This window comes from Leucoraja erinacea, chromosome 12, assembly GCF_028641065.1.
Source record: "Leucoraja erinacea ecotype New England chromosome 12, Leri_hhj_1, whole genome shotgun sequence".
Classification (NCBI taxonomy): domain Eukaryota; kingdom Metazoa; phylum Chordata; class Chondrichthyes; order Rajiformes; family Rajidae; genus Leucoraja; species Leucoraja erinaceus.
Window position 1 is genome coordinate 56,265,992 of NC_073388.1, and position 26,568 is coordinate 56,292,559.

Consider the following 26,568-nt stretch of genomic DNA (forward strand, 5'->3'; position numbering starts at 1 on the left):
CAGCTTATGTCAATGGTCTGTAACTTTATGGAAATTTTGAGTTAGAATTTTCCCGAGATATCCCATCATACTCTTGAAGGGAGCGGCCCCGACAATGACTGAAACCTCAGGTAAAATTGGTTTCTGTTGTGTAAGCTTCAGATGTACGCACGGTCTGAAAACGGCGAACTTTAGCCCCCGCCTTGATCTCTGCAGTCTTGGGTTGTTTTTTTTCTCCAGTGACCTCCATCCAGAACTCTCTACTCAGGCATGACCTTGCTTAACAGAATGCTTAATTTCGAATACTATATAAATAACCTAAATTAGCTGTTGCCAGAATGAAATACCGCAAAGCCAAGTACAGTAGAACATAGTGTACAATTGCAATGTTATTGCTTTGGGACGATGTCCAAAAGAATTCGACTCCACGGTAACACTGTGCTGTTAGTCACGCCTGTTAAAGTAAATCGTGCTTTCTTGGTCAGAGCGTAGGAACATCGCTTCACTTTGTAGCGTTGGTTTCTACTTGAACAAAATGGAGGCACTTGCAATCCAGATTTACTGAGTCACCAGATTATTGACCACATCTCCATTAGAGTCATCAGGTCAGAGATATTTTGACACACCTCTGGCTGGTTGCGTAAATAGAAAGCGCATCTCATAACAAAGCACTTAATTTTAGAAAATAAACAACCCCAAAGAATGTCTTGCTGTAACTCAGCAGGTCAGGCAGCATATCTGGAGAACATGGATCAGCGACGTTTCGAGTCTGGACCTTTCTTCAATCTAAACAAGAGTCCTGACTCAAAACGTCATCTAACCACATTCTTCAAAGATGCTGCCTGACCTGCTGAGTTGCTCCAGCACTTTGTGTCTATTTTTGCAAACCAGCATCTGCCATTCTTTGTGTCCCCAAAACCTTATCCCATGAAATAATAAAGGCCCAATTCTGGTCCTTGCTGATCAATCAAAATATGATTATTAGACACTGAGATTATTTCAATAATGGAGGAAAGAAAGAGGAAGAGCAAAATTCACATTTTTGGTGAATTCTGCTATGATCTGCTTTTTTGCTTTGTGAGCTGAATTCCATGGCTAAATTATTACCAAATGTAGTGAATCACAGTGGCTGCACAGTGGTGCAGCAGTAGAGTTACTGCCTTATAGCGCCAGAGACCTAGGTTCGAGCCTGACTAAGGGTGCTGTCTGAACGGAGTTTGGACGTTATCCCTGTGACTGCGTGGGTTTTCTCTGGGTGCTCCGGTTTCATCCCACACTCTAAAGGAATGCAGGTTAGTAGGTTAATTAGATTCTGTAAATTATAAATTGGCCCTAGTGTGGAGGGTAGTGCCAGTGTATGGGGTCATCGCAGGTAGGCACAAACTTCTAACTCTCTAAAGTTGGGGGGACCGGAGGGGGCGCTGCACTGCAGCAGCCTCTACCTACAGCCTGTCTGTTATTACAATCTTTTTTTTTATTTTTAGTTAGTCGAAAGTCTTGTGTTGGGGGAAACTTTAACTTTTCTATGTGGGGGAGGGGGGCAGGGTAAGGGGGAAACCGTCTCCAAGTCTCTTCCTGGCGGGGACGCGACTATTTCTCCGAGTCGCGTCCTTGCCCCCCACCTTGCGGCCTACCAGCTGGATCGGAGCGGCCTTTCCTGCCGGGGACCGGGAACCGGACCAGGGCTGCTACAGCGGCGCAGCACTGGAGTCACCGCGGAGCGGGCGATGCCTACCTGGGTCGCCGTTTGGAGCTCCGAAGTGTTGGGCCACTGCTCCAACATCGTGGAGCTCTGGTGCGGAGAGCTTCCAACGCGGGCGGCGCTGACCGTCATCGTGGCGTCCTGGGGCACCTTGCAGAGGGCCTACAGCAGCAGTCTCCATCCGGCACGGCCTGCGCACTTTGGAAGCCACTGGTGGACGTCCCGCAGCCCCGACATCGGACTTGTATCATCCCGGCGAGCGGTCCTGGACATCGGGCCGCCCGTAGCTGCAACTGCGGAGGGCTTGGGGAAGCCCTGACCACGAGGAACAGTGGAGGAGGAGACTGACTTTGGTGCCTTTCCACACAGTGGGAAACTTTGATTCTGCTGTGTGGGGATGTTTTATGTTAAATTCTATAGTGTGTGTTCTTTATACCCTTTCTGGCTTAATCCCTCCCTTCACCACTTCCAGTTTAAATTCCAGTTGGAATATTTTGGAGGACGCAAGAACCAAGAACCAAGAAAGTCTAAAGTCAGTTTTGAAAGACTATTTTTGCACTGATTTATTTGCTATGAAATGACTTTGCACAAGCCTTGTGTAAATGCTGTAAATTCAGGGCAAGAACCTAAATTTAACTCAGATTGTGAAGTCAAGTCTGCAGAAGAGCCCTGGCCTGAAACCCCATCTGCCCATTCCCCACCACAGATGCTGCCTGACCCGCTGAGTTCCTCCAGCACCTTGTGCTTTAACAAAAATGTAATCACCATTCTTGAGGGTAAAAAATATGCAGTGGCATCCATCCTGCCAGAGGGATAGGCTCATTCTGGGGAAAACATAATGTAGATTTGACCCATCGCTGATGTAAATTAAACAGCCTCATTTAAAGGTTCGGAACTTTGAAAATTTATCAAAAAATGCACCGTACTCATTCTGTTAATGAATAATCTTAAACGCAGGTGACGGAAAACTCAGTAATTCAATGGTTAAATGACAAAGTAATATGACTTATTTTAACTGAGGGCCAGAGAGAAGTTTGGAATATGTTGAGCAAATAGACCAATTTTGACCAAATTTGGATGAGAATTTTGCGGGCCTTCAGACCATCTGGAAGGCATCCTGACCTTGATCCAATCTTATCCACGATGTCTGTACGTCTACCCAGAATAAAGTGAGGAAACACATAATCGTGTCTGTTTTGTATGTCTGTGGGTGGGTATCTGTTTTTAAAAGCAAGGCAAACCAGTTCGACTTGAATTAGTGTTCAAGACGGAACTGCAGATGCTCGAAAATCGAAGGTACACAAAAATGCTGGAGAAACTCAGCGGGTGCAGCAGCATCTATGGAGCGAAGGAAATAGGCGACGTTTCGGGCCGAAACGTTACCCATTTCCTTCGCTCCATAGATGCTGCTGCACGACTTGAATTAGTTGCAGTTTTTAAAATGTTTTTCTTTTCCTTTTTCACATGCCAGTAAAAGACAATCGACTCTCAACCTGCAATGAGCAGCAGTGATTCAGATTCAGATTCAGATTCAGATTCAGATTCAATTTTAATTGTCATTGTCAGTGTACAGTACAGAGACAACGAAATGCATTTAGCATCTCCCTTGAAGAGCGACATAGCAAACGATTTGAATTAAAAAAAAAAAAATTTAAAAAAAAATAATAATAAGTGGGGGGGTGGTGATTGGCAGTCATCGAGCTACGTTGTTGAGTAGAGTGACAGCCGCCGGAAAGAAGCTGTTCCTCGACCTGCTGGTTCGGCAACGGAGAGACCTGTAGCGCCTCCCGGATGGTAGGAGGGTAAACAGTCCATGGTTGGGGTGAGAGCAGTCCTTGGCGATGCTGAGCGCCCTCCGCAGACAGCGCTTGCTTTGGACAGACTCAATGGAGGGGAGCGTGGAACCGGTGATGCGTTGGGCAATTTTCACCACCCTCTGCAATGCCTTCCGGTCGGAGACAGAGCAGTTGCCATACCATACTGTGATGCAGTTGGTAAGGATGCTCTCGATGGTGCAGCGGTAGAAGTTCACCAGGATCTGAGGAGACAGATGGACCTTCTTCAGTCTCCTCAGGAAGAAGAGATGCTGATGAGCCTTCTTGATCAGAGTAGAGGTATTGTGGGTCCAAGAGAGGTCATCGGAGATGTTGACTCCCAGGAACCTGAAGCTAGAAACAAGTTCCACCTCCGTCCCGTTAATGTGGATGGGGGTGTGCGTGCCGCCTCTGGACTTCCTGAAGTCTACAATGAGCTCCTTGGTCTTCTTGGAGTTAAGGGCCAGGTTGTTGTCAGCGCACCATGCTGCTAAGTGCTGGACCTCCTCCCTGTAGGCCAGCTCATCGTTGTTGCTGATGAGGCCAATCACCGTTGTATCATCTGCATACTTGATGATGGTGTTAGTACCATGTACAGGTGTGCAGTCATAGGTGAAGAGGGAGTAGAGGAGGGGGCTCAGCACACAGCCCTGAGGAACACCGGCCCGGTGTTCAGGGTGATGGTTGAAGAGGTGTGCTTGTCTAACCTCACGGATCATGAGCTGATTTACAAATTAAACACAAACTGCTGAAGTACCACAGTGGATCAGGTGGCATTTCCACACAATACGGATAGGTGACATTTCGAGTCGGGACCCTTATTCAGACTGATTGTGGCGGGGTGTGGGGAGGGGAAAGGAGAAAGCTGGAAGAGAGGTGTTTTCAGGGAAAAGTCTGACAAGTGATAGGTGGATAAAGCTGGAAGAGAGATGAAGGCAGGGCAAAGTCTCGCGAGTGTTTTCATTCACTGCTGGATGTTGAGGGACACGAGCCCCGTTAGGCTCAAGGCCCACGGCAAACTCCAAGAGTCACAGCAATGAACACTCAGTCAATGGCTTCTTATACCTTGCAGATGCCTGCGTTACTGGTAAATCTTCTTACCATGCTAGCACCTCTCTGACAAACAGGAGCAAAAGTAACATTTGTATGTAGAACCTCATTAATTTCCTTATACAAGAGCAGACGCCCAGCTGTAAGATGTTACCAATATCTCCAGTAGCTTTGAAGAAGTTAGTCACGGTGAAAGTACTCTTGGCAATCTAGCTCATGTTTACAGCTATTTGGTTGCAACTATTGGTTGCATTAAGTGACACATGACATTCTCTTTCGTGATGACTAATGTTGACAGACGTCACTAACATGCTCAAAATGTTAGCTGTTCCTGGGGTTGAGATGGAATTTCTCCTTGAACATCCTGGGTGTGTGTTGGCCTCTCCCAGAGAGCTCTTCCTCGGGATTCCTGTTGCAACAACCCACTTCTCTTCCCCTGCCTGCTCTACTCCTACAGGAAGGTTGACCAGCACATAGCTTGGAAACATGCCCTTCAGCCCAACTTGCCCACACCGACCAACATGCCCCATCTACATTAGGCCTACCTGCCTGTATTTAGCCAATATCCCTCTAAACCTATCCTATACGTACCTGCCCCAGTGTTTCGTAAACCTTGTGATACTACCTACCTCCTCTGGCAGCTCATTCTATATACACTCCATACTTTGTGTTAAAAGGTTGCTCCTCAGGTTCCCAATAAAAACTTCCCCCTTCATCTTAAACCTATGTCCTCTGGTTCTTGATTCTCCTACTCTGGGTAAAGGATTCTGTGCTTTTACCTCTCAATTCCTCTCATGATCTTATACACCTCTATAAGATCACCCCTCATCCTCCTGCGCTCCAAGGCAAAAAGTCCTAGCCTGCTCAACCTCACGACTTTTTTATAGTCCTGTCGTCTTAATGGTTTTAGTAGTTTGTAATAACTTTTTGTTGATTTCCCATGTACAGCACTTTGTGGTAACTGATGTTGTCTAAAAGCGCTTTATAAATAAAGTTATTATTATTATTATTATTATTATTATAGGTCAGGCTCCCAAGTCCTGGCAACATCTTTGTTACTCTTCTCTGCACCCTTTACAGCTTTAAAGTTCACTATTTCCCAGAGAACTGAGATGTGCAGAAACTCCAAAGGGAGCAATAAGACCTTCAACAACATGGCTACTCATTTCTGCAATGTGAAGCTGAGTCATAAAGTGCCACAATTGTCGAGAAATGCACTGACAACCTGAAGAATGAAACAAATGACGAACCTTCAAGTGATCAATCTAACCTTCAGTGACCAACCCTGAAATAGTGTTGGTGGGCGTCTTTGTTGATTGTTGCTTTAAATTGCACTAGTGGGTGTTCTTCATGTGCCTTGACATCATATTCAGCCCTGAAGAAGGGTCTCGACCCGAAAAGTCACTCATTCCTTCTCTCCAGTGCCTGTCCCGCTGAGTTACTCCAGCATTTTGTGTCTATCTTCGGTTTAAACCATTATCTGCAGTTCCTCCATACAGAGTTCCTCCAGCAGTATATATTTGACTCATGTTAGTTGTACAAGGCCAAGGAAGGTTGGAACACTGAGTCCAAAAGGAAAGCACTGCTTTAAGTGAGCATATGTTGGCCCTGTGCACTACTGTTGTACAGTATGGATATGTATGATAGTGGATTACAAAAGTCCTCTTTGGTTTGCTTCACGTCACTGCGCATTAAGTAGATGCAAGTTTCTAACTTGGAGGATCTCCTGGAAGCTCCAACATTATTTGAATCAAATTATTCCCCCAACGCGTTTACATTTTCCATTTCTATTTGGGTTTCAAACAGCCTGGCTCTGCTCTTTCTGTGGTGTTGTGAACAGTATATCCAGTCTGCTAACATCAATGCATCTGGTGAGGAGAGGAAACTCATGCATTTGACCAGCAAGAGTTAATATGCAGTTAGACACAAAGGGTAAATGCATTTTCTCAAGCAACTCTGGTGAATCACCAACCAGCCCCACCTTCATCCTCGCAGAGTGCTTATTAACATGTTTATTTTACTCCGTCGAATCTTGTAAATCTGGTCTCCAACAATCATCTGGTGAGCACCCATCCTTGTCTCTTAAATCTGGCTCAGGCATCAAATAAACAAAATGTGATCAAATGGAAATAGTTGGTGAAGCAGTACAGGTCCCTGCCTCGGATCAAAGGGACTGTATGAGCATTGAAGCTTCGGTCACTCTGCGCGCATAGTTTGCGGCACATGCAGAGGGAAGAGAAAAAATAAGGATGATTCAGCCAGCGAGGGAGACAAATTAACGCATTTTACACAGCACTGCCAATGGTGAGTTTGGATGTTTGGGCTATTTTAGGCTGGTGCTTTTTGTAACGAGTTGTGTCATGTAAAAAGAGAAGGGCAGCTGGTATTTTTGTGGTTTGTTACAACACAGTTATTGATTCATAGAGTGTTACAGCACAGCAACAGGCCCTTCAGACCATCTTCTCCATGCTGAACAAGTTGGTACACTTGGTTAGTTCCATTAGCCTGCATTTGCCCCATGGTCTGCTAAACCCTTCCTATCCACATACGTGTCCAAATGTCATTTAAAATGTTGCAATTTTATAGTTTCCCCAGGCAGCTCATTCCAGATGTGGACTACCCTCTGAATGAAAAAAGTTGCCTCTGAGGTCTCTCTTACATCTCGCCCCTCTCATCTTAAGCCTATGCTCTCTAGTTTTAGAATCCTCTACCCTGGTAAAAAGACTGAGAGTGTTCATTCCATCCATGCCCCTCATGTACACGTCAATAAAGTCATCCCTCAACCTCCTATGCTCCAAAGAAAAAGGTTCCCGCCTATCCAACCTCTCCCTATAGCTCAAGCCCGCAAGCCCAGGGAACATCCCGGTGAATCTCTTCTGCACCCTTCCCTTTGGGAATAACTCACAAGAAATTGCAACAAATTGCGTTCGCAGCCCAGACCATCACACAAACCAACCTCCCTTCCATTTATACTTCACGCTGCCACGGCAAGACCAGCAGCATCATCAAGGCCAAATCGCACCCTGGCCATTCCCTCTTCTCCCCTCTCCCATCAGGCAAAAGGTATAGAAATGGGAAAACGCACACCTCCAGATTCAGGGACAGTTTTTTTCCCAGGTGTTATCAGGCAACTGATCCTACCACAACCAGAGAACAGTGCTGATATACTATCTACTTCTTTGGTGACCCTCAGACTATCCTTGATTGGCCTTTGCTGGCTTTAACTTGCACTGAACGTTATTCCCTTATCATGTATTTATACATTGTAAATGCATCAATTGTGGTCATGTGTTGTCTTTTTACTAACTGGTTGGCATGCAACAAATAGCTTTTCACTGTGCCTCAGTACACTTGACAATAAACTAATCTGAAACTAAACTTAGAGCTCCTAGGTATTTGAATTTGCATTTGAATTTGATTCCTTTATTGTCATTCAGACCTTTCGGTCTGAACAAAATTACGTTGCCTGCAGTCATACAAAGTAACAATAAATAACAAAACATACAATAAATACAAATTAACCCACCACAGTGAGTTCACCAAGCACCTCCTCACTGTGATGGAGGCAAAAGTCTTAGTCTCTGTCTCTTCCCCCCTTGTTCTCCCTCTGCGCTGAGGCGATCGATCCAGGCCGAAGATGCCGCCCTCCAGTCCAGCGGACCTCCGTGGTGAAGTCGCCGCTGCCGAAAGCCGGAACGCTGTCTCTGCTCCGAGTCGGCCCGCCACAGCCTCAGCTCCGAGTCCCGCTGCAACAGCTCCGAGTCCTGCAGCCTCAGCTCCGAGTCCCGCTGCAACAGCTCCGAGTCCCGCAGCCTCAGCTCCGAGTCCTGCAGCCTCAGCTCTGAGTCCCGCTGCAACAGCTCCGAGTCCTGCAGCCTCAGCTCTGGGCCGCTGCATCAGCTCCGAGTCCTGCAGCCTCAGCTCTGAGTCCCGCTGCAACAGCTCCGAGTCCTGCAGCCTCAGCTCTGGGCCGCTGCATCAGCTCCGAGTCCTGCAGCCTCAGCTCTGAGTCCCGCTGCATCAGCTCCGAGTCCTGCAGCCTCAGCTCCGAGTCCCGCAGCCCCAGCCCCGGGCCGCTGCATCAGCTTCACATCTGATCTAAGACACCACAGGTCCAATGCATTAATTCATTGGCTTCCATGATTTCCTCAGTAAACAATGATGAGGAATATTATTTTGATATCTCCCCAATCGCCAGTGGTTGTGCATAAAGACAGCTATGCTGATCTTTAAGGGGAACTATTCTTCCCTAGCCACCCTTCTACTCTTAATGGACCTGTAGAATCTCTCAGGAATTCCCTTTGCCTTACCTGCCAGATCCATTACATGTCTTTGTCCGACCATCTGGCTGTGCTTCTCCTTCCTTCATCAAGAAGGAAGAAGAAATGTTTTGAGTGCTTTGAGAGGTTGGTTATGTCCAATTCCTACTGTAGTAAAGTCCTGGGCCCACTACAATTCACCTACCGCCACAATAGAGCAATAGGGATGTGATCTCAGTGCCTCTCCACTCTGCACTGGACCACTTGGACACCAATGCCAGGCGGTGGTAACACGGTGGTGCAGCGGTACAGCTGCTGCCTTACAGCGCCAAAGACCCGGGTTCAATCCTGACAACGGATGCTGCCTGTACAGAGTTTGTACGTTCTCCCCGTGAACTGCGTGGGATTCTCCGGATGCTCCGGTTTCCTCCCATACTCCAAAGACGTGCGAGTTTGTAGGTTAATTGGCTTAGTGTGCGGGGATCGCTGGTCGGTCAAACTAGGTGGGCCTGTTTCCGCGCTGTATCAAACTCAGCGAACTGGGTCTCTTGTTCACCCCTGTACAATTCGATCCTCGACTTCCTCATCGTCAGACCATAAGCAGCACAAATTTGCAACACCCTCTCCTCGATAACCATCAACACAGGAGCACCTCGTGACTGTGGGCTCATGACTCTACACTCTCTCTATAGCCATGACTGTACAGCCAAACACAAATCCTGATCCATCTTTAAATTTGCCGGCAATATCACTGCTGTTGGATTAATACAGCGGCAGACAAGCGCGCACGCAGAAAGGAGCGCAGGAACTTGAACAAACCAGAGACCACACACAAATGTGACCTTTGCCACAGAGGCTGTCACTCCCGCATTGGTCTCATCAGCCACAAGCGATGCTGCTCTAGCCGATGTTTGGAGCAAGCGGCCAACAACTGCGATGGTCGGTCATGACCGAGGGGGGCCTATAGTGCAGGAGGGAGATTATCGTGCAGGAGGGAGATTGATATTCTAATTGAATGGTGCCAGAACAATTTTGGTCGTAAGGCTAAGAAAATGAATGTTGACTTCAGGAGGGTAAAATTAGGGATGCATGACCCTGTCTTCATCAACAGGAGGGCGGTGAAGAGAGTTAACATCTTCACTCCGATGATATATCTGTGTCCTGCACATTGATGCACTCATCAAGAAAGCTCATCAAGCCCTCTATTTACTTGGAAGATTAACGAGAATCAACGTCGCTGAATACTCTATCAAACTTCTACAGGTGTATGCCGGAGAGCATACTAAAGGGCCTGTCCCACTAGGGCGACCTAATCCGCGAGTCCAGAAGAGTGCCTTACGACCTTCAAGTTCGAGGGCACGCCTGGAAAACCGCAAGCTGGATCGACCAACCACACGCACACACACACACACACACAACACACACATCGTGAAGGTGGGGGCCAGGGAAAGCGGAGGAGCGCTGTCTGCACGATGAAGAGGAAGGTAAATGGCTGCCACAGAGTACCGTAGGTCCTTTAGAGAGCGTGGGGGGGGAGAGAAGGAGAGACAAGGAGAGAGTAAGGAGAGAGAAAGGAGAGAGAAGGGAGACAGAAGGGGAGAGAAGGGGGAGAGAAGAGAAGGGGGGGAGAAAAGGAAGGAAAGGGGGGGGGAAGAGTGAAGACACTTTTAGGAAGTTTAATAAAGTTTAGCGGGCATTTTACCTACCGGTAGGTCTTCCTAGGTCGTGAAACTCCAATTTGATAATCAAAATGGCTGGTCAGCGAAGGAGATGGTCTACGGCTGCCCTCGACTGCCTGTAACTAAATAGAGTCCCCACTCCACTGCACTACGAGTGGAAAAGAACCACGCCGACCAAATTTTATATGCGGAAAAGTTTTCAACATCCTGAAAATGTTTCCGCGACCTAGCTGAGGCCACAAGTAGGCGGGAACTTCCCTTGAGCATGAAGGAGAGTTCCAGCCACCTCACACGACCTCCTAGGACCTCGTGTCGACCATGCTGTGAATTTGAGTCCATAGAAAACTCGTCTAAACTCGCAGCTAAGGTCGCCCAAGTGGGACAGCCCCTTAACTGGTAGCATTACAGCCTGGTTCAGTAACTTGAAATCCCAGAAATGAAACTGAAAGTCTTCATAAAGTGGTTGACATTGCTTGGTCCATCACAGATACTGACTTCCCCACCGTCAAGGGGATCTGCAGGAGGGGCTACAAAAACACAGCTAGTGTCAGCAAAGACCCATACAACCCTGGCCAGTGCTCTTATCTCCCTATACCATTGCGAAGAAAGTACATGAGCTTGAAAGACCATGACCTTCATGTTCAAAAACACCTTCCTCCCAGTAACCATCAGGGGCTTGAACACTGCACAACACTAACGACAAATGATCTCAACAGCTCTGGACTGGTATAGATTTTGTTTCTGGTTACACTACAGACTTATGTTTTGCACTACAATGGTCTGATTACCAACTATTACAAATAATTAATTTATTATATTATTGATTATTGTATATTTATAAAGTGTTATTTCATTATCAGGCCTGTAAAGCCGCAACAAGTAAATCTCTGTTGTTCCATTGCTGGTACATATGACAATTAAACACTCTTGTCCTCCTAATTATCTTCTTAAGTGTATGTTCTTACACATAATCTCAAGGGGATTTATAAATCTTGACTGCCTAAGTCTGATTCATGCTTCCTTTTTATTGACTCAACTCAACATTTCTTGTCAACCAGGGTTTCCTAAACTTAAGAAGGGCACAAAAAGCTGGAGTAACTCAGCGGGACAGGCAGCATTTCTGGAGAGAAGGAATGGGTGATGTTTTGGGTCGAGACCCTTCTTCAACTAGCCAGTCGTGCCCTTCACCCAAACAGCAACATACTGTCACAGTGCTCCTGCTATCTCAGTTTTGAAAGCCTCCCCCTTGCCAATCGTCCCATTACTTCCATGAGACTCACTCGATTGACGTGTCCCCATCTAATGCCTCCCAAATCAGCCTTGCTTCAATTTAGTACCTTAACTTGTGGGCCTTCTCCATAATTACTTTAACACTAATTGAATTGTGGCCAGTGGTCCTGAAGCGTCCTCCTTCTGAAAGATCAGTCACTTGCCCTACCTTGTTCCCCGAGAGGTCCACTGTTAAGCAATCTCTTGTCGGGACCTCCGTCTATTGATTTAGAAAGTCATCAATAAACAAATTCCATCCAGTCAAAGCCCTTTACTCCATGTAATATTGGGCCAGTCAATATTCGGGTTGTTGAAAACTCCCATTTCCACTACCCAATTATATTTACAGCTACCAGCAATCTCCCTATGTCCCTGCTCCCGCTCATTCCACTCCTGTGTTTAAATTCTACCCGGATAGCCTCATTGGATGGTCCTCAAGAATAGTCCCTTGAGGCATTGTAGTTAATTCTTTCCTCATCAAAAAGTCAAACTCATCACCTCCCTGACCCGCATCTTTATCATGCCGGTATCATCTAAAGGTATATCCTGGAACATTCATCTGCCTATCCTGCCCTTCTCTCAACCATGTTTCTGTTTAGTTTGTTTTATTTTAGCTTAGAGATATACGGTAGCACAGAAACAAGCCCTTTGGCCCACTGAGTCCGCAGCAACCAGTGATCACCGCACACTAACACTATCGTACATACACTAGCGACAATTCATTGTACCAAACCAATCAGCCTAAAACCCTGTATGTCTTTGGAATGTGGGAGGAAACCAGAGATCCCGGAGAAAACCCACGCAGGTCACAGGGAGAATGCACAAACTCCATACAGACAAGCACCCATAGTCAGGATTGAACCCCAGTGTCTTGCGGTGTAAGGCAGCAAATCTACCGCTGTGCCACTGTGTTATGGCAATAATATCCCCCCCCTCACCTTCCCCCTCAGCCTGAGGTTGGTGGCCTTAATTGTTGAGCCTCTGGGCATTGAAATAAATGCAATTTGATCCATCGGTCTCTCTTCATTCTTTGCCACACCCCCGCTTGTCATGGCTGCTGATCCTGCTCTCTATTGCTATGCTATTTGCACACAACCTCACCTGTCTTTCTGCTCCAGTACACCTCCTCTTGCCAATCCAGTTTAAACCCTCTCCAATAACACAAGCAAATCTCCATCCCAGGATATTGGTTCCCTCTTCAGTTCAGGTGCAGCCCATCGCTTTTGCACAGGTCACTTCTGTCCCAGTAGCGATCCCAATGATCAAACACACTGAGCTCGGCCTCCCCTGCACCAGCTCTGCAGCCACACATTCATCTTGGCCAAGATAGGCACAAAAAGCTGGAGTAACTCAGCGACCTTGCCTGTCCTTCTATTCCTGCCCTCACTAACACGTGGCATTGGGAGTAACCCATACGATACCACCCTTGAGGTCCCCAATTTACCCTCATACCTAACTCCTTATATTCACTCCGTTCTGAATTGTACCAAGTCCGTTGGTGAGTTACAAGCCCCACTTCCCAGTTGATCTCTTGTCAAAACACATTTACAGCTCCCATAACCTCAAACACCACAAATATGTAAACCATTTCTCTGGAAAATGTCAACTCAATGAGAGAAATTTATCTTTGATCAGTAACACTAAATGAAAATATGTCATAAGGCTTGTGCTATACTCAGCTTGTCACAGTTAAATCCAACAGAACCAAGGTTAAGAAACAGGGACCAGTGGTGGGACTTTTGTACCACAAGGATCAGAATTGGGCTCTTCATACAGCAGTGTTAGGACCTTTGTACCAGAGGGATCAGTGCTGTGGGGGGTCATTACTGGGGCCTTCATACTGCCTAGGTCAGTGTTGGGATCTTCATACCACAGGGCTCGTTATCTGGGCCTTCATTCTGCAGGGGTCAATGTTGGACCTTTGTAGCATGGGGGTCAGTATTAGAATCTTTGTACAACAGGAATCAGTGTGTTAGGACCTTTGCATAACAGGGGTCACTTCTACGACCTTTGTACTGCTGGAATCTGTGCTGGGACCTTTGTAGCAGAAGGATCAGTGTTTGCACTTGTATCGCAGGGGGTCAGTGTTGTTGGGTCCTTCGTATTGCTGAGATTTTTGTATTGTAGGGGTCAGTGCGGAGACCTTTGTAGCAGAGGGGTCAGTGTTTAAACGTTTGTATTGCGGGGATCAAGCTTGGAGCCTTCATACCTCCGGGCTCATGCTGGGACCTCTGTACCTGATGATTCAATGATTGGACATTTATATTGTGGGGGTCAGTGTTGCATACTGCAGAGGTCAGTGCTGAAACCTTTGTATTGCAGGTGTCTGTGTGGAGACCTTTGCACAACAAGAATCAGTGTTGGGACCTTTGTGCCCAAAGGGATCACTGCTGGGACCTTTCATACCACAGGGATCGGTGTTGGGTCAGTTACTGTTTGCGATTTATTGTAATGATTTGGAAGAGAATATAGGAGGTAACTTTGCGAGTAGCACGTAAAATGGTGGCATCGTGGACGTAAAAACTAAATGGTGGGTCACTAAGAAATATTAAAGAACAGAGGGATCTTGCGATTCACATCTGTAGTCCCATAAAATGGCTACAGAGCTGGACAAGGTGGTAAATAATGCATCTGATGCGCTTGCCTTCATAGTTTAGGGCATAGGATGTAAAAGATGGGGTGCCATGTAGCAACTTTACAAACACTAAACAGGCCGGCCTTATTGTGTGCATTTCTGACCACCACACTATAGGGAGCACTCTACATCAGTGGACCACCTCAAGGCCAAGTGTTTAGTCCACTGCTCTACTCTCTTTATATCCACGACTGTCTCACCAGACACAACACCAACTGCATCCTTAAATTTGCAGACAATACCCCTGTTGTTGGAAGAATAAGGGGTAACAATGAGTAAGAGAAAGGAGAATGATAATCTGATTGAATGATGCAGAAAAAATATCCTGCTCTGAACACTCGCAAGACCAAGAAGTTAATCATTGACTTTAGAAAGGTAAAGCCGAGGACCAACAAAACTGTCTTCATCAATGAGATGATGGTGGAGAGCGTCAACAACGTCTTGTCTTTGGGTGTGCTAGCCTCTGATGATCTCTCCTGGACCCAGCACGATAACTCAACCACAAAGACCCTCATCAACGCCTCTAGTTCCTCAGAAGACTGAAGAGATTTGACATGTCACATAATTTTCTATCCAACTTCTATAGGTGTGCGGTAGACAGAATATCAACTGGTTGTATCACGGTCTAGTTTGGCAACTTGAACGTTGGAGAATGAAGGAGGCTGCAGAAGGACATTACAGATATTGAACTCTCCTTCATTGAAGGGATATGCAGGATGTGCCGACTCAAGATGTTAATATCATGAGAGACTCAGAAGTATAAAAAGGAAAAGATTTAGCTAAAGTTAAAGTGGGTGTGTGACAAGCTGAGATCTAACACTAAGACATGGCAATGTGGTTGGCACTTAGATAGTCGAGGGAAAAAAGTACAACACAGGAACAGACCATTTTGCCCACGATGACTGTGTCAAACATGGTGATAAGGTAAACTAATCTTAACTGTCTTAATCCGTTTGAACAGTTTGTATTTATGTATGGTATATAGCATGTAAACAAAGCTTTACATGTGACCATAATCAACCAAATCTGAATCCTAAATACTGAAACGGCCTTGAAGGTCATTCAAGTTTGTCAAAACCACTACACTGAAACACAACAAGAAGAAAGCATGACAAACTACCGTTATTCCACCTGGCATCAGATCCATACATGGTACACAGTGAAGAAAGCAAATGGCATGTTGGCCTTCATAACAAGAGGGGTTGAGTATAGGAGCAAAGAAGTCCTTCTGCAGTTGTACAGGTCCTTAGTGAGACCACACCTGGAGTATTGTGTGCAGTTTTGGTCCCCTAATTTGAGGAAGGACATTATTGCTATTGAGGGAGTGCAGCGTAGGTTCACAAGGTTAATTCCCGGGATGGCTGGACTGTCATATGCTGAGAGAATGGAGCAGCTTGGCTTGTATACTCCGGAATTTTGGATGAGAGGGGACCTTATTGAATCATATAAGATTATTAAGGGTTTGGACACGCTAGAGGCAGGAAACATGTTCCCGATTTTGGGGGAGTCCAGAACCAGGGGCCTCAATTTAAGAATAAGGGGTAAGCCATTTAGAACGGAGATGAGGAAACACTTTTTCACACAGAGAGTTGTGAGTCTGTGGAATTCTCGGCCTCAGAGGGCGGTGGAGGCCATTTCTCTGGATACTTTCAAGAGAGAGCTAGATAGGGCTCTTAAAGTTAACGGAGTCAGGGATATGGGGAGAAGGCAGGAATGGGGTACTGATTGGGGATGATCAGCCATGATCACATTGATTACGGTGTTGGCTCGAAGGACCGAATGGCCTACTGCACCTATTGTCTATTGTCTATAAAGTTATAGGGTTACAGAGCCACACCACACAAACACGGGCCCTTTGATTCACTGAGTGCTGTCTAACCATCAAACATTCATTTGCACAAATCCTACTCTTACCTTATTTAATTGTCCCTACATTCACATCAGTTAACCCCAAGGTTGCTCATAAAACATATGAAACAGCTTCTACCGCTGCACCATCGAGAGCATCCTTACCAACTGCATCACAGTACGGTATGGCAACTGCTCTGTCTCCGACCGGAAGGCATTGCAGAGGGTGGTGAAAATTGCCCAACGCATCACCGGTTCCTCGCTCCCCTCCATTGAGTCTGTCCCAAAGCAAGCGCTGTCTGCGGAGGGCGCTCAGCATCGCCAAGGACTGCTCTCACCCCAACCATGGACTGTTTACCCTCCTACCATCCGGGAGGCGCTACAGGTCTCTCCGTTGCCGAACCAGTAGGTCGAGGAACAGCTTCTTTCCGGCGGCTGTCACTACTCAACAACGTACCTCGGTGACTGCCAATCACCAACCCCCCCCCCCGGACACTTATTATTATTTATTCAAATCAGTTGCTATGTCGCCCTTCCAGGGAGATGCTAAATGCATTTCGTTGTCTCTGTACTGTACACTGACAATGACAATTAAAATTGAATCTGAATCTGAATCTGAAAACAATGGGTTGTGGGAAATCCTCCTTTAGAAGATTTGGTTCAATTGTTTTCTATATTGAGCGACCTGTTCTATTGATGGGTGAAATTATTTTACTGAATATATCTGAATATATCAGCCAACTAACCAGAAACCTCCATTAGACCCTGCAGACATCTACCTAGTCCTAAATGGATAAACAGACCCACTAGAGACAGCGGTACAGTGGTTTAGAGACATGAGGTAGTGCTGCTGTGTATCACTAGAATTAGCTCCATGATATCTAGTCAAGGACAATCAAGGACACCTTCTGTTACTTGCCATCTCTGTCTCCCCCTCGTCCTATCACTCATGGTTTCTTTGCATTGAACTACTTTTGGAAATTGTGCTAATCAGAACAAAGATTGAGAATGCTATCATTGAGAGTTGGTCTGTTGCACAGTTGATTGAGACCAGAAAGACATAGCTACCAGATGGGTTCAAAGCAGGAAATGAGAAAACTGACGGGTAAAATTACTTGAGGATACAAGGAACTGCAGATGCAGGTTTACCAAAAAGGACAAAAAGTGCTGGAGTAATTCGGCAGGTCAGGCAGGAACTCTGGATAACATGGATAGGTTATGTTTCAGGTCAGGATCTTCTTTAAAATTACTTGACCTCAGCCTCATTGCTACATGTTGTGGAAACATCTGTCCAAGACACCATCGGTAGAAGTGACCACTTCTGTATATTTGAAGCCCTTACCTACTAAACACAAGGGCACCTCTGCCTGTGGCATGGTGTTGTGCCATGTAGCTTAAGAACACATCTAGCAGGTTAAAATTGGGCATGGGAGCATCAATAGAGTCAATGGGATCACAGTCTTTCAAGCCTGCACCATTCAGGAAATGAAAGTGGATAACAGCTGGAAAAGGGAGGAAGTTCCAAACACATCACCATCCTTAATGATGGCTGAGCCCAGCATTCAAGTGTCAGGGACTAGATGAACTGTTACTACCATCTCCAACCAAAAGTGTCAAATGGGTGATCGTAAAAGTCAAACATAACACGATTTGATTCATTACAAATGATGTTAAGAAGCGGATGAAAGCTTTTATTTTCATTGGGGGGGGGGGGGGGGGGATTTGAACACTGAGGGCCAGACCAACATTTATTGCCCATCACTTATTGTCTCTGGGGTAGTGTTGGTGGGTCTTCTTGTTGGACTGTTGCAATCCTTCTTCATCAGTACTGTCAGGTATGGAGATTCAGGATTTACAACTGCAATGATTGTTGATACACTTCCAGATCTGGATGGTGTGGGACTTGAAGGGGGACCAGCAAGCAGTGATGTTTGCATGTTCTTACTTCCCTTCTTGAAGAGCGATGTCATGGGCTTGTACAGTGCTGTCAAAGTAACCTGGGCAAGGAACTGGAGTGTATTATATGGATGGAACACTGCAAGCTGCAGCCACTGCATGCTTGTGGTGATGGAATTAATTTCATTGTGGCTGAAGGGGTGGGCAATCAAATCTTGGAAATGCTAAGATGCTTGAGTGTTGTTGAAACCATAGTCACCCAGGTAAGTGGAGCATGTTCTATCACATGCTTGGGTTGCATCTTAAAAATAGTAGAAAGGTCTTGAGAAGTCAGGGGGTGAATCATTTATCACAGACTTTGATTTGCTCTTTTAGACATAATATTCATGAAGCCATTCAATGTTCAGTCAAAATTAGCCAGGATATTGATGGTGGTGGTCTCAATGAGAGCTATATCATTGACAGTCAAGGGTAGACGATCATTCTTTTGGGGGAGAGCATCATTGCCCAGTGAATCTGCGATACAAATATTTGTTGCCACCTATCAGCCTATGCTTAATGTTCTCTAGGTCTCTTTTGGGCTGTTTATTTGATGAAGGGAATTGAATACCTTAAAGCTTTGAGTCCAGACATCTTGACAGTGGCTGGGACCAAATCCTGGAACTGCCTGTCTGACAGTACTGCAGGAATTCGTTTTCCAGAAGGCTGCAGCTGTCCAAGAAGATGGTTCACTAGTACTTGGGCAGGCACGGTGGTGTAGCTGCTGGACTTGTACACTGTGGAGTTTAGAAGGATGAGAGGATATCTTATTGAAACATACATGATTATTAAGGGTTTGGGCACACTAGAGGCAAGAAACATGTTCTCAATGTTGGGGGAGTCCAGAGCCAGTTTAAGAATAAGGGGTAAGCCATTTAGAACGGAGACGAGGAAGCACTTTTTCTCACAGAGAGTTGTGAGTGTGGAATTCTCTGCCTCACAGGGTAGTGGAGGCCGATACTCTAGATACTTTCAAGAGAGAGCTAGATAGGGCTCTTGAAGATAGCGGAGTCAGGGGATATGGGGAGGAGGCAGGAACGGGGTACTGATTGTGGATGATCAGCCATGATCACATTGAATGGCGGTGCTGGCTCGAAGGGCCGAATGGCCTACTCCTGCACCTATTGTCTATTGTCTATTGTAGCGGTAGAGTTGCTGCATAACGGCGACAGAGACGCAGTTCAATCTGGGTGCTCTCTATACGGAGTTTGTACGTTATCCACTGTGGGCTTACTCCAGGAGGTCCGGTTTATTCCCACGCTCCAAAGACGTACAGGTTTGTTGGCTAATTGGCTTGGTATAATTGTAAATTGTCCGCAGTGAGTGTAGGATAGTGTGCTGGTTGGTGGTTGGTGTGGTCACGGTGGGCCGAAGGGCCTATTTCCGCACTGTATCTCTAAACTAAACTAAACTAAACTTCACTTCTTAAGAGCTCCTAGGAATGTGCAATAAATGTCAGTCTTGCCAATAGCTTCCAGGCCCTGAAAAATGAACATGAAGTCTGATTTAAATTTTAATTTATATTCAATTCAGATTTGCACATCCTTTTAGTAGTGACATTTTAAGTTCAAATGTCTGTACTACTAAGGGTATTTGGAGGCAATATTCTCAGCGTAGAGTTGAAGATTTTAAATCTCTCCTCTTTCTGCATTCTCATAACACTTGAAGTCCAGATTGTCACGATGTGTTTCTAGCATTACATTCACAACTCAGAAGCAATAAAATGATGTGCCTAAACATAGAACTATAAGTGTTCCATTTTATTGTTCAAGATCTCATTGTTGCTGTTTATGAAAATTAAAAGCACCACCTCTACTTCTGCAGCCCTTTCTAATTCTCTTTTTTTCTAAATATAATTCAAATAGTTTTTCTTTAACAGACTTTTTTTTAACCATTAACACACTTTACATTGCACAGTGTAAAAGCGTAGGTCTTGTCCAACTGCAGAAGTGCCTGAGTGATGATGAGAATCCTCAGTTGCTTTCTCTGCCTCAAGCATTCTTCCTATAAAGTCAAGTCGTCAAGTCACTTTTATTTCTATAGCACATTTAAAAAACAACTCTCGTTGGCCAAAGTGCTTTACATTGGTGGAGGTACTAACATTATACAACATCGGTTCATAGATTTAGTACATACATAAATGCATACATATAGCTCTCACTCAGAGGACGTCAAGAAAGGCTTGAGAGTAAAGATAGGTTTTAAGCCTTGACTTAAAGGAGTCGATGGAGGGGGCAGTTCTGATGGGAAGAGGGATGCTGTTCCATAGTCTAGGAGCTGCAACCGCAAAGGCGCGGTCGCCCCTGAGCTTATGCCTAGACCGCGCCCCAAGTCGGCCGATCTGAGGGACCTGGAGGTGGTGTGGTGGGTAAGCAGACTGTTGATGTAGGTGGGGGCAAGCCCGTTAAGGGCTTTGTAGACATAAAGGAGGATCTTGAAATTTATTTGGAACCGCACAGGGAGCCAGTGGAGAGAGGCCAGGATCGGGGTGATGTGGTCCCATTTTCTGGTGCCCGTCAGGAGTCTCGCTGTGGCGTTTTGGACCAGTTGCAGGCCGGACAGGGAAGATTGGCTGATGCCAGTGTAAAGGGAGTTGCAGTAATCTAGGTGGGAGGAGATAAATGTGTGGATGATCTTTTCGAGGCCATCAAACTGGAGGCGGAATTCAAGTTCAAGTTCAAGTTGAAGTGAGTTGATTGTCATGTGTCCCTGTATAGGACAATGAAATTCTTGCTTTGCTTCAGCACACAGAACATAGTAGGCATTGACTACAAAACAGATCAGTGTGTCCATATACCATAATATAAATATATACACACATGAATAAATAAACTGATAAAGTGCAAATAACAGAAAATGGGTTATTAATAATCAGAGTTTTTCCGAGCCAGGTTTAATAGCCTGATGGCTGTGGGGAAGTAGCTATTCCTGAACCTGGTTGTCGCAGTCTTCAGGCTCCTGTACCTTCTACCTGAAGGTAGCAGGGAGATGAGTGTGTGGCCAGGATGGTGTGGGTCTTTGATGATACTGCCAGCCTTTTTGAGGCAGCGACTGCGATAGTTCCCCTCGATGGAAGGAAGGTCAGAGCCGGATGGACTGGGCAGTGTTTACTACTTTTTATAGTCTTTTCCTCTCCAGGGCGCTCAAATTGTTGAACCAAGCCACGATGCAACCGGTCAGCATGCTCTCTACTGTGCACCTGTAGAAGTTAGAGAGGGTCTTCCTTGACAAACCGACTCACCGTAATCTTCTCAGGAAGTAGAGGCGCTGATGAGCTTTCTTGATAATTGCATTAGTGTTCTCGGACCAGGAAAGATCTTCAGAGATGTGCACGCCCAAGAATTTGAAGCTCTTGACCCTTTCAACCATAAATGGGGCTGTGGGTCCCCCTCCTACTCCTTCCAAAGTCCACAATCATTTCCTTGGTTTTGCTGGTGTTGAGGGCCTGGTTATTGTGCTGGCACCATATGAACAGTTGCTCGATCTCTCTTCTATACTCTGACTCATCCCCATCAGTGATACGTCCCACAACAGTGGTGTCGTCAGCGAACTTGATGATGGAGTTCGCACTGTGACTGGCTACGCAGTCATGAGTATAGAGTGAGTACAGCAGGGGGCTGAGCACGCAGCCTTGAGGTGCTCCCGCACTGATTTTTATCGAGGCTGACACATTTCCACCAATATGAACAGACTTCAGGTAGAAGGCACAGGAGCCTGAAGACTGCAACAACCAGTTTCAGGAATAGCTACTTCCCCACAGCCATCAGGCTATTAAACCTGGCTCAGACAAAACTCTGAACATTAATAACCCATTATCTGTCATTTTGCACTTTATCAGTTTATTTATTCATGTGTTTTGTAGTCAATGCCTATTATGTTCTGTGTGCTGAAGCAAAGCAATAGTTACATTGTCCTATCAGTGACACATGACAATAAACTTGAACTTGAACTTGAACCTGAAGTTGACTGTGGTCTGTAAATGAGGAAGTCGAGGATCCAATTGCAGAGGGATGCGCAGAGACCCAGTTCTGCGAGTTTGGTAACCAGCTTGGAGGGGATGATTGTGCTAAATGCCGAGCTGTAATCGATGAATAACAGCCTGACATATGAGTTTGTGTTGTCCAAGTGATCCAGAGCGGAGTGGAGAGCCAGCGAGATCGCATCCACCGTTGATCTGTTGTGGCGGTAAGCGAACTGCAGTGGGTCAGTGCCACTGGTTGATAGTCATTGAAGCACGCCACCTTGATATTCCTATACAAATTCCATCTCCAAATTTAATTAAATATGCCTTTTCCGTTCCTCATGGCAGAAAGCTTGTGGCTAACAGCAAACAGAAGAGCTACCTTGGGCAAGATGGAGCTGGGGAAGCATGGCAGAACGCCTGTGGTGAGAGATGGCCGGGATGGAGTGCAGTTTAACAATAAGCAGGATTGCAGCTTCATTCAAGGACATTGTGACCTTAAGAGTGGGTGGGATGGAAGTGGATGGACTATTGCTAAGGTAAAGTTGGGGTGTAATTATCTCAAGTTGGGAGCATCGACTGTGGGTTATTGGTTGCAAATTCAGTTGGGATGGGGTATGGAAACACAGCAAGGGGGTGGCATGGGACCAAGTGAGAGATACATCTCTAAAAGGGCCATAGGATTATAGGATTGATCCATACACTGGACTCCAGGAGCACAGAACACGTTACGTTACCCATCTGATTTGTGCAGCAGGATGCTGCCTGGATTTGAGGCATAAGGAGAGGTTGGACAAACTTGGATTGTTTTCCCTGGAGGTGTTGAGGGGAGACCTGATGGAAGTTTATCAATTAATGAGACCATTGTGGGGGGATGTTTTTATGTTAAAGATTCTTATTGTTCCGTTTCCAAGATGGCTGCCGGAAGGGCGAGTGAACGCTGGTGCGATTAGCTGCCGCTGCTCTCTCTTTGAATTGTGTATTGTTGATGTCTTTCCTATTTATTTATTTTTTGTTATTTTTTTTGTTTTGTTTCATTCCGCTTACATGTTTTGTAATCTGTTTACTAAATTTTGTAAGATGACCTTGAGAGTCCTTGAAAGGCGCCCATAAGTATAATGTATTATTATTATTATTATTAGATGCATGGATACAATCAACAGTCAGATCCTTTTACCCAAGTGTCAAAGACTGGAGGGCATAGCTTTAAAGTGAAAGGTGAAAAGTTTAAAGGAGATGTGTGGGGGCAGGTTATTCATGGAGAGAGAGAGTGGTGGGTGCCTGGAATGCACTGGTGGAGAAGATACAATAGTGACAAGCAAGCTTTTAGATAGGCGCATGGATATGCAAGGAGTTGAGGCATATTTAGACTTTATACTTTGAAGATAGCGAGGAAACAGGCCCTTCGGCCCACCGAGTTTGTGCCAACCAGCGGTTACCCCATACACTAGCACTATCCTACAAACTAGGAACAATTTACAATTTTTACCAAAGCCAATTATCCTACGAACCTGTACATCTTCGGAGTGTGGGAGGAAACTGGAACTCCCCGAAGGAAACCCACATGTTCACAGGGAGAACTTACAAACTCCGTACAGACAACACCCATTGTCTGTATTGAATCTGGGTCTCTGGCATGGTCCAGGCAGAGGAGATTAGTTTAACTTTGCATCAGGATGCCATGGACATTGTGGGCTCTAAGACCTGTTACTGTTCTATGTTTTATGTATAGAAATGGATTTTGCACAGGTATGACAAACCATGTTTGACACCAAATCCAACAGCATTGAGCTAAGATGGGTACCACCATATGCAACAAAAGGTATTTTCACTGTTCCTCGGTACACGTGACAGTAAACTAACTAAACTAACTAATCTGACAAATTAGCTTACGAGAACAACATAGCAAGTGAACTCTGGGGTACTTGATTAAAATCTCTCATTTCATCCACAGAAATGTCACGCTATGCCAAAGAATTTCCATGCCACAATCTTTCATAATCTCCCTGCTTCATATTTTTATCTAACCTTGTCCATTCACCACTCCAGCTCAATGGATATCAAATTTGTTTTAAAACAAAGTTCACCTTCAACTTGACTAAAAGCTTGAACAAAGTTCAAGTAAGCTGCGGAGTAAACTTTATTACTTACTTTCAGTGTGACGTCCACAGAAGAGTCAGGAAGATTTCCTGGACAGGTCCTTCTCCTTTTCGTCCCTCTTGGCTGCACATTTTAAAGTATTGTTATGCAGATGTTCCACCAAGCCGCTGCCTCGAAGTTTTCATCATTGAAGCAAGTGATGCAGTAAATAACGGAGATTTGAAATCCATCTCAACACAGTAACCATGAGAAATTTGCTGTACGAACCATATCTGTGATCAAACCAAAGTCTTGGATCAGTAGTCTGTGCTCTATCAGTGCTCACTGCAGCTCACCATTCTACTTCTTAAATGTATCAGGTGTGCGTTCATGGACTTGCAGGATAATACATAGCAGAGGGATCCCACTTGGTCTGTCGGGTCTGGGCTGCTGTGTTTGAAGTATACCTGTAATCCAGTTGATTCCTCCTCACAAACTCTTTCTCGCTGTCTTGAAGTGATTTTCAATTCCTCTCTGAAAGCAATTTAGGAATGTTCTTCCACCAGCCTTTCAGGAAGTGCATTACAAATCCAAAATACTCACTACATGATTTTTTTTCTCCAAATACTGCCTTTGGCATACTCTATCTGCCAATTTTCTTTGTTGCTTTGGAAAATACATATCTTTATTTACTTATTTTAGATCCTTTCATGATTTAAAATATCTCTATAAATCTCTTAATCGTTTCTGCTCTAAGGCACAGACCCAGCTTTTCCAGACCATCAGTAATCCCTTATCCCTGGAACCATTCAAGTAAATCGCTTCTGTAACATCTCCAAAACTGCACAACCCTCTGAAACTGTGTTGCTTAGATTGGACACAATGCTCTAAGTGAGGCCAAATTATTGTCTTATGTCAGCTTGGCACAAGTCCTTTGCTTTTATATTCTATGGCTCTATTTATAAAGCCAATGGCACCGTGTAATTATTTATTAACTGTTTGTAAACCTCAGTGGCCACCTTCAAAAGATTGTCGATAAATACGCTTTACTTCTCGCCAGTGCTCACAACCTCACACTTTCCAATCAAAATGTATTGCTACATTATATTATATTGAGTTTCAGCTGCCATCTTCCTACTCTAGCATCCTGTCTATGTCATGTTGAAAACTGTTAATGTAATTCTTAGTGTCCACTGCAATTTAAAGTTTCTGAAGTCTTCCCTGTAAAGTACAATGTATTAACGTCAAGAGCAGCTGTGGGTGAATCTGAGCAGCTCTATTATATACCTTCCTTCGTCTGAAAAAACAAAGACCAGAACGCTTTAGGTCAAGGTTTATTATTGTCAGGTGAAACTTTAGACAACTGAGGCCGTTATTATTCTTTTCAGTTAAAAAGCCGTGGCTCGGCATTCCTAAGTTCTACAGTAGAAGTCAGTAGTGACACGTATCTTCAGATTTTCTAAGGTGAAATTGAAGGTTAATAAAAATATTGCCAATCACAGTTTTCAGAACTGGAGCTCCACTCAGCAGTAGAGCAGGTGATGGGACATTCACCCCTTACTTGCATGCACTACATTCCCAGTCTCACACACACACACACACACACAGCACAGAATCAGGCCCTTTGGACAACTGTCCAGGCTGACCATAAAGCAGCCATTAACCCTACCCCAATCCCATGTTATTCTCCTCACATCCCGATCAACTTGACCTATTTTCTATCACCCAGCTACACAATTTATATTGAGTAACTAAACTAACAAATGCATATTCTGTGGAATGTGAGAGATAATTGGAATAGCTAAAGGCAAAACAGGCAGTCGTAGGGAAATCTTGCAAACTACACACACACACACAGCATTTGCATTGGCGCAGCATTGGGACAGCATCTCCCTCAGCTGCACCACTGTGCGAGTCTGATATAGCATAGTTAACTTTAGTTTAGTTTAGACATACAGTGTGGAAACAGGCCCTTCAGCCCACCGAGTCCACTCCGACCACCGATCACCCGTACACACTAGTTCTATGTCCTACACACTAGCGGCAATTTGCAGAAGCCAATTAATCTGCAATCCTGAACTTCTTTGGAATGTGGGAGGAAACAGAAGCACCTGGAGAAAACCCATGTGGTTACAGGGAGAATGAGCAAACTCTGCAGTCAGGATCAGCTACAGACAGCACCCGCAGTCAGGATTGAACTGAGATCTCTGGGGCTGTGAGGCAACAACACTGCCGCTGCACTATAGTGCCACCCATTGTTGCTCATTTATCTCCGATTCCATTGGATTCACGAGAACTGAATTTTAGAAGCAGAGTTGAACATATCCATATTTCTGCATCACACATTCAGTACATACA